Genomic DNA, 15,563 nt, shown 5'->3' on the forward strand with positions numbered 1-15,563 from the left:
CCTGCGTAAGTAATAATGTAAAGGTAAATCTCAAAACGCGGTAACATTTAGTCACAAGTTTAGCATGAGTGGGCACGTCCGCTGGATTGGCAATGTATATACAAGGGCAACGCCGAAGGTATTGCTAGCACATCTAGTATAAATTCGGAACGCATGTTATATTCTAGCGTAAATCCGGAATGTCTGGAGCAATTTTAACCAAATTTGGTTGATATATGATTATCAATTTGAAAAAAAAATATACAGTGGGAGTAAGACAACCAAGAGGTGGGAATTGAAAGGAATGACATGTAAAATTAACGCAAAATGGCTTTCAGGGTCACTGAGGTGAAATGTGACGTTCACAATGCCCTTTAAGGCCAAGTTCATTCGCATCGACAAAAGGTTCTGAGGGAAGTAAAAACTAAAATGTCAAAATGCCTAGATTTGTGTTGAATTCATAGTTTTCGGGGTCGGAAAAAGTCTGACCCGTTTGAGGTGAGTTTTGGAAGATATCTAGTACCTAGTCCAAGCTGGATTTTTAATCATATACATTTGATTAATTGCGTATTGTATGAGGATCTGTTTAAATATTTATGCCAAAGTAGAGTATCTTCTGTATTTTTATTAGAACACTTTCATTGGAATACGTATTGTAACGGGGAAAAGAATTCAAAATATTCTTGATAGTCTATTTTCCCCGTGCAATAAAACGGACAATTCACAGCTATATATATATATGAACAAAGCAATTTATGTAACCATATATAAATGATTGGTAAAGAGAAGCATGTTCTATGACAGAAAATAAAAGTATAAATATTAATCTCAATTTAATGTCAATACGTCATTCAATGTTATCTTTATTACCAAAATCGCATTATAATCATACCCAAATTTCAATCTTTTATTTCGGAAATTTAAAAAATGTTAACAAAAACAGTTGTAATCCGACCTTAATTTTCTTTATAAGCCCCAAATCTTTATATTCTCATAACATGAATATTTAAGCATCACCAGAGTTTTAAGATATTCAAAATTTTGACATGTTGTTGCCCCGAAAGATGTTTCATAATTAAAGCAGTTACTGGCACGATTCACTCTTCGGCGATCCCATCAAAAAATATTTCCAAAATAAAATTTTTTATTACACTTAAAATTAATAACGTGTAATATCAATTAATTTTAAGATTGAAAATAAAAATGGTAATATTTGGAAATCCTCTTTCTTGATGGGAATAGCCGAACAATGATAATAGTGCCATAGTAACTTATGCTTTAATTTTGAAACACTCTGCCTCCATAGAACAAGAACTGTAATCGAAGTGACATGATATAGAAAGCACCTTGAAGTAAATACTACCTGCGTTCCCAAAGCTTTTTCAAACCCGTCTTCCTTTCGTTCCCACAGTTCCCGTCTTTCCGACAACGAAAATTATCGATTCTCACTATTCTCTGTCATTTTGGATATTTTAATTCTTACCAACTTCTCACCTACCACATTGTTACCAATGAAGGCTGAACGTAGATCTAAACAGCATCAAGGTTGTCATCGACACTAATATAAGTCGTTATCGATTACTTTTACATGCCACCCACTTCATACACTACCGTGTGCGTGCAAGGTGTGTTTCACCCACATCGGGGGCTAAACTTGGGGGGTAAAGACGTCGGGTGTATCAGTATTTATATCAATGAGTCCGAAAACAATAATTAATATCTGACATTAATATCTGTCTTTTCGATTATTTGAATATTCCACCCTTTCTTATTTCGCATAGCTGTGCTGCAGGGCTCTTACCCTCACTATGGCATGATTTCTAGTGGTCAGGGAAACTCAGAGAAAAAGACTGGAATCAAGGAAAGTCAGGGGAAGTTTTAAAATACATTTTTTCTAACATTAATTGTGAACCAATTTCTGCTTAGCCAACCATTAATGATCACAATATGGAACGTTGATCAGATTTTTATGGGTGATAAGTGGAATGTATCTATGATCAGTTGTTTATTGTTTGTCTCTATAGAATAAATGTTTTCATATATAAATATTCACCGATATTTATTCCTTATTTATATGTCAACGTCATCCGACACCTGTCATGAAAGTCAGGAAATTCCCTGCCAAAGGTCAGGGAAAGCCAGGGAGAAGTCAGGGAAATAGATTTCTACAGATCAGTGGGAACCCTATATGGGCTGAAGGTGGACTTAATTAGCACCGAAACTGTCACAAATCAACTTAGAGATCGCGAAAACTACGGATTCAACACTAATATTGGTTATTTTCAATTATTGCTACATTTCCTAGACCATCCCCCAGGGATGTTAATAGGGGCTAAACTTGGACTTAAACGACATCTCAAGTGTTACTATTGATCATAGCAATCTCGAGAACTATGGATCCGACACTAATATCGGTTGTTTTCCATCATTTCTATATCATCCCCTTGCACTCCTGCTATGTACTAGAGGTCTTATTCCCACAGTACTCTTTTCTAGACTATGTCCATTAAAGTCCAGGATACTATTAAAGATTATATTTTATATTATTAAATAGTATTTCATTATTGCACTATGAATAGTATTTGGTTTTATTTCCTTCTATTGAAATAGTATCTTATAATGTTAAAATTAGTTTGAAAAAATAGCTTATCTTGCTAACATTTTTGGATATTCCTGCGAAAAAGTCTTGACTTGTGTCGTTCGAGATTAATTGTAAGTAACTTCACTAACGTGTAACAATCTACTCGAACATGATAACTGGCGATTGTATACATATTCAGTTTTGATCAGTGGCAACTTTTTTTGTTGTTGGGTCTGCGTCTTTCATTATTAGTATATTGCAACACTGAAATCACTAGATTTTAATTCACTACGCAAAAGTGCAATATTACCAAGCACTTAATTTTACTTTTAAGGTCTACCGCTCACTGGCAACTTTCTGTCGGACAACTATGTTGTTGTCTTATAGAATCCGCTCAGTGAGGCGACGGCGACAGAAAAGTTGGCGAGGTGTCGCCAAGTAGGGTAACAGCTCGGTGACGGAACAGTTGCGGAACAACTGAAAGCTCATTGAGTCTTATGGGAGTCCGCTCACTGCGGCGACGGCAAGAGAGAAGTTACCGAGGTGGCTGCAAGCACAGCAATAAGAAATTAATGTTGTCTACAAGTTTTTTCGCACAACAGTTCATTCCATGTGCAACGCGTGAAAAGAAGTGTTTGCAATGGAAGCCAATATATCTTTGATTAACGATGAACACAATGAGAAAATAATTAAGAAAATAGAGAAACGTCCAAATTCATATGAAAAAGGTTTGCAAGAATATTCAGATACAAATTTAAAAAAGAAATTGTGAGAGAAAGTGTGTTTCGCTGACATGAGAAACTGGAATGAACTTCGAGGAGTAATTGAGTAAATTACTATATTGCTTGTAAAATTTTCTCTTCATCAATCACTCTTTGTATAAGGACGTACCCAGTATTTCCTTTTTCTTGTTAAATTCAGCATTAGCACATTTTTCTCGAAACCCATCGTGCTCTATCATATCCCGCCAAAATGTAATATCAAATGCACGGCAACTTTTCTGTTGCCAACGCTAGTGAGCGATGGTGTGACAATAAAACTGTTTTGTCTCCGCGAAGTTGCTGACTGTAGGCGACAGCGACGAGATAGTTGCGCAACTCTTTCGTCGCCGGTGAGCGGTAGGCCTAAGAAACGCGCTCCCAACAATAAAACTCTCTCTCAACAAAGAAAAAATCTAGAAAAATCTGCAAGATCTTTTCTCTGATTAGTGATTTAATTTGCTTTCAAGCAAAGTTTGAATACTGATCTCTTGAATTTTATTGGACTAATGTGAATATTGTCGCTACGCACAAAATACATTTGAAAGACAGGGACAATGTGCTGTCTCTGGCGGATATATATATGCTTGTCAATATAGTATCCATAGTAACCCAGGGATGTAATGGAGCGTATACTGTTGTATATAGCTTATAGCTACCTAATATTTTTATAGGTCAGCTTATACTCACCTTAAGTTTACGATCGAAAGAGAGTATATTTGAGTAAGTATAAGCTATGTTTTTGAAATCAGTCGAGCTTATACCTACCAAGAATTCTAGCATTACATCAGTGATAACAACATTGGTTAAGAGATCATTCATCTTTGCCAAGTATTCGCTAATCGATAGATCAGGAGAAAATGAGAACATTGATGCATTAAGGTGTAGAGCGTGTCGACTTCATCCACAGAAAATTCCAATTCAGTGTAATAGCTTTTCCCAACCGCTGTTACCGTTCTGTCTTTCGTATCATTCCCTTCTTTCTTATTTTCTCTTTCTTTAAGTATATGGTGTGTGTTTATAGGACAAACCTACTGGCTCAAAATAGCCACTGTCATAGGTTTTTTTTAAATATAAATATAAAAGTTTTTTACTGTTATTGCAGCTGACAAAGTTTGAAATCTTCAAATGGAATCGTTTTTGGTATTGACATAAAGAAAAAAAGGACAAAAAGAAACGAAAAACGTTAAGCCACATTATGGCAATGTAAAAAGGTTATTCAGTGTGGATTTTCAAAAATGTAGGTATCAATTGTAGATGATTGACAGTTTTGTTTGAACGAGTTATGCAGTATGCTTAGGAAAACAAAGGATTAACGAAGAAATTGCAATCTTATTGTTAACGTATCTTCCAAGTTATTTCTGTAAAAGAAACAGATTGATAATGGTGGTTGAATAGTTAAATATATGTAGACACGTTGCACAACATATAGCTTCTGTTTGTACCTATGGCAACTATTATGCACCAAAGACGAGCCCTCCAACACAGTGACGCAACTAGGGCAAAGACAGTCAGGGCAAGGCCCCGAGCCAACGACCACGGGGTCCCGAAAATTCAATTCGCACTTACAATAATTTCTGCTTTGAGAACTGAATAATCGATAATACCTAAGGAATTGAAGTTTAGTGTTGTAATCTGATATAATATTCATGTATACTGTAGTCCTATCTATTTCTACGCCAGAAAGAAAACTGGCCTTCTATGACGACGAAATCAGCTTTAATCGCCCTTCGAGTATAAATCAAATAGGCTTAAACATTAATTTTTTTCGAAATTATATATTTTATTCTAATATACTTCTTCAAGTTGTTCTCTCTCTCTCTCTTATTTTATTCTTTTCGTCTTTGTTTTCATTTACTCCCGTATTCTTCTTTCTCGTTTTCACAAGTGTATCTTGTCTTTTTACCTTCGGTTTTCGTAAATTTAACGAAGCGTAGTAATGCCAGCTGCATTATTACGAATTCGAGCTGCTTTAGCACGAAAACAACAACTTATCTTTAAAAACATGTAATTAAAATTTTCTTTCGGGAGAAACACTTTATAAACATACGCAAACGGAGATGGAAAGTTGTAGTGAATAGTGCTTGTGGTTATTTTCACTCATTGTTCTACTGTATGAAACGGACGTACAAAAGTAATGCACAGAAAAGAATTTTATGGCTGTTACAGTCATTATCCTCTCTTTCAGTACAATCCAGGAGCTCAGCAGTTAACGAAGGATGCGCCAATGGGACTCAGAGTAGGACATTCTTTTGCAATTTTAAATTATTCCCAAGAGCACCCCCCCCCCCCCCAAACAGTGATCAAGTCTGTAAGACAAACATAAATTGTAAGTTTATTTTAGTAGGTTTTCAAACAGATATATATGTTTGCAAACAAAAAGTCATTTTGCTTTTCGTAAGAGGACGAGATACCAAAATTAAGAACATATTTTATCAGCTTCAGAATTTCAAAAGTATAATATTTTCGGGTGAGACAACAAGGGTACTTTCTAACTTCTGCCGGATTCTGTTTGATAGACCTGTATGATAAGAACACGTTTCGAAAAAATTTTACCTTTTAATTTCTAACTGTGCATGAAAGTTTTGAACTTCAAAGCATTGCTAAACTCGTTAAATCACTTAAATTGTCAGTGAATATCAAAATAGCTGAATAAAATTGGAAAACACTGAAGTTTAAATGCACTGTAAAAACATATATTCATTCGGGTTTGAATCCTGGTAAATAATGTGTCATCCTACACGTTATTTGTTTTAATCTTTCACTCCGTAAACGGATTACATGTTTGTGAATAGGGCAACGCCCACATAAACATACGTGATTTAGGTGGAAACATAATCTTACCATTTGTTTAATTGTTTAATATGACAACCTAATTTAGCTGCTATAAATTAAAAGAAAACTTTATAATAATATTGTTGTCAATGCAGGAGAAACTAAATAATTCACAAAACAACATCGTTGATGTCGTCGCAACTAGAAAATCTACTTGTTTTAAATATTACGAATCAAACAAGGAAAGCTTCAGAATAACCATTAACCCTTTCCGGATCCTGGCTTTTTTGGGATATTTTTTAGACTTTCAGTCAAGCAGCTACTGTATCGTCACTATTTATCCTAGGATCATGGTTCATACCTCATTCTCTTCAGAATAGAGCTGGCTTTCAAATGGTACCACTTGCATGCTCATACCATATACCAGAAGTGGGAAAAAATGTCAAAGTGAAAGTTTCGGAGGGAAATTTTTTTCTCGAACTTTGGCCCCCCTGGACCCCCCCTGTGTGAACATAGCCATCTAAAAAAATCTGAGAAATAGTACTTGGTATACTGAATGTATGTGCCAAATTTCAAGTTTCTATCTTGAATAGTAAGGAAGGGAGAAATTTTATCAAAATTTTCCACAATGCCCCAAATTACCAAAAAACACTATGATCTCAGGGAAAAAATCCTGAGACATCCCTAATTACCCTAGGGTCATGTGTCGCCCATATTCTCTTCTGAATAGAACTGCCTTTTAGGCGGTACCATTCACATGTCTCCATCATGTATCTAGAGCGGGAAATTGCAGAAAAAAGGGATTTTTTGGTCTAAATTTCCCTTTTATCAACTTTTAGCCCCTCTCGACCCACCCTGTTTTAACGCAGAAATCTGAAAAGAAATCCGTTAAATACCACTCGGTGGATTGAATGTTTGTGCACAATTTCAATCTTCTAGGTGCAAAAATAGACCCGCCAGAACAAAATTCAGAAATTTCCCAATGCTACCCTATAGAGAAATATATTTAAAAAAAATTCACTGAGACGTCCCTAGTTACCCTAGAATAATAATTCGACCGTCATTCTCTTCAGAATGAAACTGCCTTTCAGACGGTATGACTCAGGTGTCCCCATCATGTATGTGAGGCGGGAAAATGACGAAAAACGGGATTTTGGGGGTAAAAATATCCCTTTTTTCACCCCTTTGCCCCTCTGGTCCCCCCCCCTGTTTTAGCACTGACATCGGAACAAAAAATCTGGTAAAGACTACTCGGTGGAGTGAATGTTTGTGCATAATTTCAATCTTCTACGTAGAAAAATAAGCCCGCCAAAAACTATTGAACATACGCTTAGTAAATGAGAAAAGAAATTTTTGACTTATGACGTCATCACCTCCTTTGTCTGGACGCAGGACGGTCTGAAACCATACGTAATGTCTTCTACAAGGCCTCTGGACTTGAAAAACAAAACAACAACAACAACAAAAAAAAACCGGACGAAAAAGCTCAAATAGAAGAGAAATAACGTAATGTACCATGAAAAATGCGTATGGTACAAAATGTACCATAGGATCCGGAAGGGGTTAAACAATTGAGTTCTGTATACAACATTGCATCAATAATATTTAAATATTTGATTTGTAGTCGTTGAGTCTGGGAAAGTTAAATTCGCGTTACATTGCATTTTCTAATTAAAGTTAACAGCAAATGATAAAAATAAAATGTGGAGAACAAGACTATAGAATACATAAAAATTATGATGTAATGCAAAAACTTTTGGATTTGTTTAGGAATGAGAAATGCTACAAACTTTATGGAGTAACGACATCCAAATTACAAAATATCTCATTTAGTACAGTCAGTTTGAAAACTAGAATATCACTCCTTTTATTTGAAACGGGGGCGCGGTGACTCAGTGGTAGAGCGTTCACCTCCGGTGCTTTGGGTCCCTGGTTCGATCCCAGCTCGCGCTGTGTGGACTTTGTGGTGGACAAACACCGTGCTCGTAGGTTTTCTCGGGATTCTCCCATTTCCTCCTCCTCTCTTCATTCCACCATTTCATCCATTTCTCATCATCACTGTCTCCTTTAGCCTAACCGGCACAACAGAGGATGTAAAACTAAAAGATTTCATTACATTTCGTTTCCTGTTATTTGATCAATTTGTTTGTAAGAATACGAAGTAATCGTTTATCTAATTATACAGTATAGAATTAATACTAATATTCGAGAGACAATAATTTGGTTAGCTTTTTCTAGAAAATGTTCTAGAAAAATGTTCTAATCACACTATTTTTATTTTTATTTTATTTTTTTTTATTTTATTTTATTTTATTTTATTTATTTATTTATTTATTTATTTTTTCACCGAAGTGTGTTTTCTTATGTTTGGCAGTCTTGTCGAATAGTAATAACATCGAACGGATGTGAAGAGAGAAGAATGATGGATATTTCAAGAAACAGGAGCTGGTTATGCATATGGATTTTGTGATAACTGGTGTTAATAGTGGTTAAAGATGATACTTAAGAATCAGTAAGGATATGAACTTGCTGGAATCGTCAAGAGATCTAAGATATTTAGACTGACGATTGTAAGATTGGCTTGAACTCCTCTTGGGACACGTATGCTACGTATTGCCCCTTCACCATTAATTTCAGTGTTATCATCGTATTATTTTCCCTAAGGGGTAAATGTGTAGGACCTAAAACTCAAAAGTGCAATACACTAGAATACTATGAAAGATACGAGAAAGAAGAAATACAGACCTCTATTTTGCAAATCTAAGTGCATATAATATTACTTGTTGATACTATATTAATTGACAAAATATGTTTCTTAACTACAATTAATGTCTTCAATCTTATGAACATACTTACTATTAATCTTTTGCATAAATTTGCAACTTGAACTTGCTCTTTCTCTCTAAAGAGATGGTAATTATTGAAACAATGTGTGTCAAAATTTATCTTTTCTGCGCTTTTGAGCAATTCGACTTCTGAAACTATGTACTTTTCCTCACAGGTTCATATGAACTTTTTTCTTTTTTAGTTGTAGCGAATCATCTCTTATATACAGTATGTATTAAATGAAATGAAATCTTTCAGGCTAACGTCCCAAAATTATGTGCGTTAAGCTAAGGGATATATATATATATATATATATATATATATATATATATATATATATATATATATATATATATGTATATGTATATATATAATGCGTGTGTTTCTGTGTAAAATCTAAAAGTGTCCTCTTTTTCAAGTCTGTAATATGATAACCCTAGTTGTTCTATACCCATTCGTAGCTCACATCATTTATGTTAATTACGTATTATATGAAGATAGGTAGGGTATATCTGCTTTGAATGTGAAATTTCCTACTCTAGTACTGATAAAAAATATTTGAGCACAGAAAACGAGGAAACATACATGAAGCCAAGAAATAGATTATACTATAATCCGAAAGTAATGCTCAGGTCTTTGGCGTTCTGAAATATTACGTGCCTATAAATTGAGGAGTTATTTTCATGAGAAAATAACTGAACCATTATAGTTTGGACTATTCGCTACTGCAATGGTGCTACTGAATTTTGGTGTTTTGTACTCATCATTATCTTTGAAAAAGGAGTAGTTTTACAATTATCCAACCACAATCTTAAACGGGCTTACTCTAATTCTCTATATGTCGGTCCACGACTCTTCTCTTTCTATATAGATAATCTGATGTTTTTCTTTCCCTTCATTGACAAACCTTACTTTCCTTTTTACGTTAATATGAGAAAATGGGTTAATTTTCCGACTCAATAAGTGTGACGTATCGAAACATATTCCCTAGATGAAAGAATGTCTTATACGTAAATAGTTTAAATGTAAGTGATGAAGTTGCCTTGTTAGCCACGACGTTAGGTGATTGACTTATAGCACCAGCAAAAGGCTGTTTTCTTTTACTTCAAACTTAAGCTACAAGTATTTACAAAATATCATAAGTGTATTATAATAATCATTTTCCCTTACTAAATTTTCTGTCATAGTACAATATAGTTAGAAAAATATGGTTCATCCTCTCTAACTGTTTTGTATCCCAAGAATGAATTTTAAAAATATTTTTTACCTTTCATAAAGGGTCACACTCTTTCTCCCTATAGGTTTAAGAACCTTGAGCGATGTATAGCCGACCCACTCACCCACCCACTTAACCCTCTCCCCATGTAGGGTTCCTTTAAGATATCACCGGACTCCAAGCAGATTTTCTATGAGGATACCAGCATTGGGCGTGACAGTATTGACAACTCCACATTTATAAAAAAACATCTCAAAAACAAATTTCAAATATTGCAAAATTCCTGTATTGTCAATGGGCTGAACTTTTTTCTTGTCACTAACGTAGTATTTAAAATTACTAAATTCATATTAATAAAATCTAATTTAATTTAATTTAATATCTAGAAACATTATCATTATGTTGTCATTTTCAGAAATACCGAACTCGGAAACGTCGTAATTGAATAAAGAAAGATTACAAAAAAATATGTATATATATTTTCACAGTCTTTCCGACATTTGTCGGAGATGCTCCCATTTATGAATAGCCGTGCCTCATGGATCTACCATGATTCTTTCATTTTAATTTCGTTTACTATATTATCTAGTAAGGGAAGACTTGGTCGTTTAATCTTCATCTGATGGTTCGTAACGAAATCTTGTGACAATAGTAGCATAAATCAACTCGATAGTTCTACATAAGCGCAATCTATATATTAAAATGCTATATGTTTGTCTCCAAAGAAAAGTGATATGTTTGTCTCCAATCCTTTCGATAATGAGATCTCAAAACCCACAAGTACTAGAAACTTGCCGTTGTCGTTGGTCAATTCTAAATTTTGTGTAGATTGTCCAGTTCTAATTGAATATTTAAAAATAAACGTGGCCGTTATTTCTTTATTACACTTTTTAGAGGTACACTGGAAGTGTGGATTAAAAAAAACGCATCATATCCTACGAGTTGTACATTCCAACACAACATAGTTGCATATAGGGGTTGTATATCTCTCAGGCGTTTGTTTCAAGACCAAATGATAATGAAAACCGAAGGATAACAATTTCTCCAGGCAAAGGTCAATCTTTATTATTTGGAATGTTTTGCCCAATGAACACCATACACACTGACATTATAAATAATTTTGTATGTAGTGTGTTTGCTTATTGCATACTGCATGCAAAAAAGAAAAAGAAAACACTGATGATACATGAATTAGAAATTCCAACCGATGGTAGATTCAAATCTCGCAAACGGTGCGAGATATTGAAAAAAATATTTTAAAAATCATCATTTATGACACCCCCTTGCAGATTTTTATCAAGACGTACTTCACTTGTGTCTGTAAAGGGACACGTTGAGAAGTTGTGAGGAATGAAAAAGAGATTCAAGCTCGTATCTGAATAATACGCTGTGTAGAGAGCGCAGGTTCAACTAGTAATATCTTAATTTTGAACATCATTTACTACGAGTAATATACAGTATATTAAATGATGTATTCTATATTTCTTCTTAAAAGAAGAAGCCCTTGCTGACTGACTGAGCAAAGCCTAGTGCAAATCACTTAGAAACTTTGCATATGGACAGTACATGCGATTTGTGTCGTAAAATATCACTAATAAACGATTTTTGGAAATTCGATGTGGAAATGGGGAAATGGAGAATTCAACTATTATAATAAAATGTCCAGGTTACGGAATCCATTTAGTTTATTAGACACCCTAAATCTGGTATTTGATAGTATTTACGTATTTCACCTAGGAGATAATGAAAAAAAGAGGTGGCTCACTAACTCGTAAGATGAACACACGAGTTGTTTGAGTTTCGATCGATATCTGGATTTCAAACATATTCTGTATGAAAGACGCAGGAAGCTAATGGCAAAATATTGGCAGCAGTATTACTACAATTAAAATCAATTAGATTAATAAAGGGATAAACACCAAAAGTATTTCGTTGGATCATTCATTATAAAATAATAAGTTCGCAGACAATCAAATTTTAACCGGAAAATATCAATTCGAAATATTAAAAAGTCAGATCTAACAGGAGAAGCTGAGATACCATGTTTGTTTTGGTTTAATTGTTTAGTACCACCACCACCACCATTATTATTATTATTATTATTATTATTGCTATTTGTTTTGAAATACAAAATACTTACTTTGCCATAATGATATTACGAAATGATATATCTGAGATGAATATTTCTTGGTAGTTGTGAGAAATTGGGAACAATTAGAAGAAAAAGTAATGGTGTTATCATCGATTCTATAAGATACCAGGTATCTGTCACGAAAACAAAACATGATTATACCTATTTGTTTGCAAAGAATTCATCCAACGAATTAATTAATATTTAAATTACAAATTACTAATTACATTTGTTACATGTGTAGAGAGTCATGATATTTATTTATGCATTGCATCACAAACAAAAGCTCAAATATTTTCACTCAGCCTTGGGATAAGCGAGAGTTGTAGGTAATTGGTTTTAAAAAATTTTATATATATTACATATATATATATATATATATATATATATATATATATATATATATATATATGTGTGTGTGTGTGTGTGTGTGTGTGTATGTATGTATGTATATGTAGATTTATAATTAATTCTACTCATAACTGCATTATTATTATTATTACAAACATTAATTATATTCTTGTTTAGTGTTGAGAGGGCCGCCCTGTTTGAAAATGATATAGTTCCATATATTTTACACATACTTGGTAATTAGCCAGAAGTGTAGAATAAGAACAGTAGAATGAGAAGGTTGATTTAAAAAAAAAAATTCCATATAGAGATAGTTATCAAATTATGGAAACATAACTGTACTGCAAAAATAATATTTTCATTGGTTGGTTTGAAGCTTAGAGTTCCTTTCAGATTCGAGGCCATTCAAATACATCTTAATCTGGGTTCTAAACCATATAAACTTCATCAAAAATCGAATCGGTTCTTCCACGCCGAATATCCTTACGCTAAGCATATATTCATGATGGAGTTAGCTTAATTTTTTTGAGCCGAAAACAGTAAACATTTGTGAACTGCAAAAGTTTTGTGTTGCTGATGTGTAAAGTGAAAAGTGAGGTATGCAATGGATTTAGTACGGATCTTTGTGTATTGTAGACCAGGCTTTGTTGATGTAAAATTGACCTCCAAGATTTTGAAGGAAGTCAAAGTATGGATATGCTTTTAGGTGTGGTAATGTATGTTCAAGACTGTCAGTTTGTTACATATGTTAACTTGATGGCGACATACAGTACATAACTTGAGGCATCATTAGAGAAGAAAAATTGTCGACAAAATTAAGCCCACGTAGCAAGAAATGAAGGTGTTAATGCAGGCGACTAGTCACAGCATGAACTTTATCATCAGGAATTAGGTATTGCAGTTAACACTGGCTTAGTGTTACTGGTTCGATGAAGATTCAGTGTTAAGCTATGTCTAAATAACACCGCTTAGATGAATGAAGGAAGTAACGCGGAAATAGAATGAGCGCACGATATTATTTCGATACACAGGGTGGATCATTTATCTTAATATACCCTTTTAACTTTTAAATTAAGAGAGAGAAAACGCTGAAAGTTTGTACCACCCAAATATCGACAGTGAGATATTGTTTGACATGCACTGTGATGCTACAAGAATAACAGTGTTGCTAACCCAACATAAAGATTTATTTTTCAAATGGCAATATGTCGCATGATAACTAGAGGAACGTAACTCCAAAAATGCGATTTTCGTTTTCTTCATGTTTGGACATAATTTTGAAAGCCCCACTTGGTGTAAATGGAACGTAACGCCATCTGTTTTCCTTCTCGATCATCTGTTGTAATGTAGATCAATTACCATCTTATTAAAAGCACATCTCTCTAGGAAAATAGTATTTTTGTCCTCTCGCCTGTAAACCTACGAAAATGTAGTTACGTTCCTCTGGTTCTCGTGTGATGATGTCATGCATTTCAAAGCTGTATGTTAAGCGAAAATAAACAATGTTGCATTGTTTATTCAAGATCGCAAACTAAAGACGATACTATATCACTAACATCCAAATTTTGATAATCCCTACAACAGAATAACACAAGTGAGACAGACGGACAATGCACACCTAATATACATTAGTATCTAATACTATGATCACGATATGATGGATTTCGAATGAATAGGAACAAAGTTACAAGAGATTGGAAGTCTTACGTTTTCGAAAGCAATTATTAAAAGAAACTGTCTAGATAAATACACCATTCAAATGAAGAGATCGTTTTCAATAGATTTGAAGATCACAATACGTGTATAACAAATTAATATCTCAATGGGTGTTCGAGATATGGTAAAAACTGGTAAAGTTTACACCACTAATTCCGAGTACTTGTTGTAATTATATCCACCAACAAGTATTGTTGTACTGTTATAGAATCAAAGTGAACAAAAAAGTTATTTTAAAACATTCCCACAAATACGCCATTTTAAGCAATATATCGAATTTTACCATTTGTTTGTTTGTGTGTGTGTGTGTGTCCCGATTGGTTTGAGATATCAAAATTGCTGTAAACGGCATTATGATCTTTATGTCTATTGAAAACTATCTGTGTTATTCGATGAGATACTTATTAAAACAGTTTTTGAACTAATGTCCTTTGAAAGAAGTTGAACATGCAATTGTTTGTAACTTGTACGAAATATGTTATGATAACGGTATTATTCGACGTAAAGGCATTTTACGTATATATTACCTCCTCCGTTATATACCTGTCACATCCGTTATTAGTGTTGAGAAATCCTATTGTTTGCGACATTTTTGTTACTGTAGGGTCCTTAGTTCGCAATATTCTAAAATAAGTGTGAACTGTATTTTCTTTTTTTTCTTTTTTTTTTACAAATAGGTTTGAAATATGCAATAATCTGACGTAGTGCAATTTAGAAAAAAACATAACTTCATGTTATGTCAAACAGTGTCCCCGCCCCGCAATATTTGCATTGTACAAAATGTTAGCGTTTTGTATGTATTAGTTTAAAAGTTACAATAGTATATCATGATATATAATCCACCCTTATACCCTGTGTTGTTTGGTAAACGCAATACCTTGAAATAATTAATTGTATTGATAACTGTAATCGAGGAAATCTTTTGTTTAGTAAGAACAATCATTGTCAAAAGCATTGCAGCTTATTCAAAATATCGTGAATGTAACCGGTACATTTATACTATAATTTTATGTGGAATTTATCTTGCAAATGTAGTAAGTAAGTGATACTGATAATTTGTTTAGTTTTTATTTGCATTAGCTATGACCAAAGCTGTAAACGGATACTTGACATTTATGTCACTAACGGGTAACGTGATCTGTGATCTATGAAAATAGTTTTGTGCATTAGCAGAACTGCTGCTACGTTTGTTACTCTCATCGTATGTTTGAAACGCTTCAAATAAAAGCG

This window comes from Thermobia domestica, chromosome 7 (assembly GCF_964235325.1).
Source record: "Thermobia domestica chromosome 7, izTheDome1.hap1.1, whole genome shotgun sequence".
In the NCBI taxonomy this organism is placed as follows: Eukaryota; Metazoa; Arthropoda; class Insecta; order Zygentoma; family Lepismatidae; genus Thermobia; species Thermobia domestica.